This window comes from Ambystoma mexicanum, chromosome 6q, assembly GCF_040938575.1.
Source record: "Ambystoma mexicanum isolate Mex_15411 chromosome 6q, UKY_AmexF1_1, whole genome shotgun sequence".
Lineage (NCBI taxonomy): Eukaryota > Metazoa > Chordata > Amphibia > Caudata > Ambystomatidae > Ambystoma > Ambystoma mexicanum.
Window position 1 is genome coordinate 1358400982 of NC_090937.1, and position 5626 is coordinate 1358406607.

The following is a 5626-nucleotide window of genomic DNA, read 5'->3' on the forward strand; positions in this document are numbered from 1 at the left end:
GTGCTGAGAAGTATGTATATACATACATACATGCAATAGAGGAGTTCATTGAGGGGGAAACTAACGTGGGAATTCAATAATGATTTAGATTGCAGACACATTTACGGCACTGGGAAATATGGGTTCATTGTGGGCACATGGAGACGACGTAGAATGCAGGTTTCACCTGCTTGGAGTTTTAGTAGGCTGCAGAGTCCCTGGATTTTCAGCAATTTGTTTATTCCTGTTTTGCAGAGCTGGATGAAACTGGGTCATGGAATGGGCTATGAAGCGAACCGTACATGGACCGTTGTGATAACATAGCAAAGAGCTGAAGACGAGAATGGAATGGAAAAACATTTGTTAGATTTGTATGGCCTGATTGGGATCTTAGATGTAAAGTGCAATTTCCGTGGGAGCACGGACGCTAGTTTTTTAATGACCAGAAATGTCCTGTTAAATTGAGAGCTGATGGCTTATGGGCTTTCAGGGAAGTAAGTAGAATATATGCTGAAGGCTATTTGATTTGAGCTAGCAGTTGCAAATAGGATTACGTGCAGGAATGCAGCAAAAATAATATGGAACGCCAGAGCATTTGAGAGGATAAGTATTTTACTACTGCTTCAAAGGAGCACTTATTTATTTCTCTCCCTCACCTTACAGTGTTTATCGAAAGCCTTGCACAATCACCATCTGGGATAATGGGTTTCTGTCACATGGTCTGAATAATAAACTGAGTTATTCATGAATGATAAATGTTATATGTAGAGTACGTTATAACTGAAAACGACCGAAGATCACATGTCAAAGGGGTTGTAGTTTGTGAATGTAGCCAATCAGGTTTTAGAACTAGCAAGATTGAATTACTTTGTATTCGAGTTAGCCAAGGGGAGCTTGAAGGATGACCTTGTTACAAAATATTTGTGATTATGTAAATTGTCTTACTCTGTACATAAACTGAAACCTTGTTGTCAGGTTAGCTTTCAGCTCCAAGGAGCTGATTAGCCCCTCCCGGCTGTTAGCATGCAATACACTTGCTTATCTGATAAAAGTGCATTCATTTCTACCTGGAAGCCATTCTTTTGCATTGGAATCTTTGAGTCACTTCCTTACAGCAGCTTAATCGAACAGAAACATTCCTCGTGGAGCCTCTTCTAAGCCAGGGGTTGATGACTTGCCATAGGCATCTGCTATTAGCTTAAAAATATTGGCCTATTGATTTGGCCTGAATCTCCAATAGAAAACATGCACCGAGATTCATGGTTTCTATTGGAGATTTAGAAACAAGGTCTTGTCTTAAGTACACCCACATGGGACAATATCATGTTCAAAGCATGTATCAAAGTGATGAATACTTGATCTGGCCATTCTTGGTTCACAAAAGCACTAACATTTAAACAAAACATAACTATTGAGTCCAAACAAAGTTGACAAGTTCAATGTTACACATAAAAAAGAAAAGGTTCTCTTTGCGTCAATTTTTCTGGTAATGGCGATCTAATAGGTTGTGTCAATTGTACTTGTAATCGCAGTCTAATGAAGTATAGGCCCAGCAACAGATTTAACTTAATCTTTTTGTTGATTTGCAATGAATATTCTATTTATAATTGCCTTAGAGAATTCTAAAATTTGTTTTGTAGAAACCTCTTTAAATTCACTTTTACTTCCTTTAACGCCAACAGCATAGCATGATTTTTTGAATATTCAGTTTATGTCTGTTTAAAAAGTATTACTTGATATCTCAGTGTAAAGCCATACAGAATTTACATTATGTAAAGTAGAGCTTTACAGTCAGTCAGCTAATACCCTACACAAGACCCCCTGGGGATCTTAGGAATCTACTTAAAGAATTACAATATACTAGTATTGGCACCTAAATGAATTGCTAAATAATTAGAGATTATCATTCAGTGTTATAGTCTCTCTTGGACTGACATGAACAATTTCATTAGAAGCATGATGCCAGAAGTAGCCAGACCAAGACTTACTCAACAAGGATAGTGACCAAACAAAGACATGGGACTATCCGGAAAACTGACATAAGCCAGGAACAAACTGTTATTGGCTGTTTGGAATGCTGAAGGAAAACAGACTGGAGTAAAATACATAACTGTAAACTGAACAAAGGGGTATCACAAGCATATTTTCTGGAGAGACTTAAAATAGTGCTTACACGACATTCAGGTATCATCAAGCCAGCACACACAGCAGAGGTGCCAGTGGCTAACACCTTTGTTACAGGACTGCAATCCAAGATCCAACAGCAGTTCAAAAGTGTATGCATTGGCAGGCAGACTAAATGCTCTCTGAGCTGGTGACAGTGGCAAACCATTGTGTCTCTTGTCAGGAACAGAAAAAGAAGAACATCGAGAATAAGCCTATGGCATTACACCTGCAGTTTCTACAAACTTAGGTTGGATATCAAGGGGGAACCAAAGGGAGGTTCTGGGGAAGAGTCATGGGTGTTTCACAGGGTATCTGGTGTGGGGAGTCCTACATTCTGTAATTATTGTAAGCAGGAGGGCCACTGGAAAAACAAATGCTTCAACTGACCCCAACAGATTTCTCCACCCCACACACTCCAATATAGTATGCCTTTGATTTGTCTGCCATAGCACAGACCTACTGTAGAAAGTTTTTCTATTATTTTCCAGCCAACATATTTTGAGAATGTCATATAGGCGACATTGGAATCATATCTATGGCGTGTTTATTAATCTACAGATCGATTTCATCCAGCTCCAAACAATAGAACAATTATCAGCATAATTTAGACATGGTGGAAACCTGGGAAGACTGGATAAAGGTCTACCAATGGCGTCAGGCAGACACTGGAACTGTTGCTAAGCTCCTCATAACACTTTATGCCATGATTTGGGGTGCCCATCAGTATTAATAGTGATAGAGGCGCACACTAGAAGGGCAGAATGGAATCCTGAAGAACAAACTGGCCAAGCTCTGCTCAGACAGGTTTGAAATGGCCAGAGGTTTTCCCATGGTACTGTTCAGCATGCACAGCACAGCCAATAGAAGAACAGGATTTAGCATGCATTAGGTGCTGATGGCCTTCAATGTGCTTGCTTTTATCATCACCTGTTTGAAGTGCCTATTTTAGTATTCACCTCAGAGATGAGGTAGTGCTGGATTACTGATGGAAACTCATATCTACCGTTAAGTCTTTACAAGTAGAGTTATGACATGTGCTGCCAAAGGTACAAAGGCCCTCGTTACAAGTTTTCTAGAAAAATGCCAGCAATCTGGCATTCTGGTGCTACTGTTTCTGGCAGGCAGGCCGCCAGAATTACCGGCAAATTATAAGTCCATGGACATGTGCACCCCCCTGCCGAAATGGTAGAACCAATTTGCTGGAATTACCGGCACTGGCACAAAAATGCTGGTGTTTCCAGCACAAGTTTGCCAGAAACAAGGATACCGGCACCCAAATTGCCGCAATCACTGGTGCCAGTATTTTTGACACCGGTATTTCTGATGCCGGAATTAACAGCACTGGAAATAGCATCTGGCAGGAACGGAATGCTCACCTGCTGCCAGTTTGAAAAACTCAATACACTTAAAATCACCCACATCCTGCTGCCACCCACATCATCTGAGAGTGCAGGCATGGCAGGAAGTGGGAAATATCACGTCCCAGAAGTCCGGCTTCGCAAGCCACGTTTCACAGAGCCACAGCTCACTGCCATAACAGACAATTTGGTGACGAATTTGGAGGCCCTATTCGGGGATGGTAATTGCAGGACCATCCAGAGGAGGAAGATGGCCATCTGGCAAGAGGTGGCTGACAATGTGAAAGCTGTGTGGACTGTCCCATGCATGTCACGTGACTGCCGCAATCACTGGGAGGGCCTGTGTAGGGGAAGCATAATATCCCAAGCAGAGACTGACACAATGGGTACAATTAGTAAAACCTTTAATTAAATGGTTGTGATTGTAAAAACTCCTATTTTGCCCTATAACTAAGATGGGAGTAGTCTCGACCATCAAATAATAAATAACGCAGTCCTAGTGCTGTCTGTCAAATGAAAATGGCCTATTCTAAAAAAAAACGAATGCTTGCCCTATCTCTTGTACAAAAAGCGTGACAAGGAAAAATGTCTACAAAAGGAAAAGTCAGTGTTCAAATGATAATGCAGCTGAACTAGCTCTCCTCACCATGTTAGGCCTCACGGAGTAAATCGATCCTTGTAGGCAGGATGGCACACTCTGGATCAACTTTCTATACAATATACACAGTTCAAAAAGCTGTGGATCAAGGCCCTCCTGGCCTTCCAGGCTGATGACTCTTTCTCTTTCTTCCAAAATAATGTCTTATCCAAAATGTTCCCAAAGGATTCCCCTCTGCCCAGCTCAGATCTTTCACCACACAGATCTTTTGGATCTGCCGCTGTCGGGCTCAGATCTCCTACGATAAAGTTCAACACGGGTTGCAAAGGAGGCTCCCTTCTCCAAGCTTTTTTCACTTCGGGTCTCCGTCTGTTGGGCTCGGACCATTCACATTAACTTTCGACACAAACTTCGGGTCTCCATCTGACCGGGCTCAGACCCCTTTTGGATGTCGAAGACTTTCGAATGTGCATGGCTTATTTGTCGGACCACTTCGATTTAAAGTTCATTGTGTTACTTTCACTCTTCCCTTCTATAGTAATTCATCTTCTTCCTATTACTTTCACTGTCGATTTGCTTTCTCGCTTTAAACAAAATACCTTTCACAGAGACTTTTGAGTGGGTCACTTGCTTTCACCAGATCACACCATTACTTAGTATCGCTAATTTCCAGCTGTTCTTTACATCAAAGTTAATTCACAGGTCTGCCTTTCTTTGTATCTCATCCACACGCGTGCAGCCTTCACTTGCAATATGAAGTTGCTACTTCATTCATTTAAACACACAGCAGTCTCTCAGGTCGCTTGCCAATTTACGAGCTGTGTGTGCCTCTTTCTTGTTAGGCGTTTTCCAATTTTCGAGTCCAGGTTAGTACCACAGGCTTGACCTCGCCTCCCCAACACTGCCATTCACCCAGGAGGGTCATTGGAGTCCTTGGAACACAATGCAATCTTGTGGGACATTGCCTTTTCCCCGCATCTGTCATGGCCTGTCAGAGGCATCGACCTGCAATAGGGAAGCCTTGGGGTTTACAGCCTGCTGCTCTCATCCCTTGGTCTGTTGCTGTGCTCAAGTAGGTGTGCCTTTGTCCTGGACGTTCTGCTCATTCTAGTGTTCTGCCTTGCTCAGAGTGTGTCTTTGGTTTCTGACTTTTATTCATGTGTGGAGAGCTAATTGGTATCCGGTGTATGCACTTAGGATTAAGTGTCTGACTTTGCCTGACCCGATTAGCGGTACATGGCCAGTATGATGTATGCAAGTTTATGTTGTTATTCTCAGCCATCCTCTTCCTCCACCCAGTGTTTCTTTAAAAAGGGGGGGAGTTGGGATCTTGGAGCATCCTAAAACATAGGGTTGAATTATAGAGTGGAGTGAAATGGTTTACTTTCAGGTACTTTACATATAGGGGGGGGGGAATTGTGTTGTTTATGTGGTTGTTTTGTGTAGTCTTGTTTGTCTGTTGTTATTTGTTTGATATATCTGGTTTGGTTTTAAGTTAATTTTACATTTTGATATGGTGGGATAT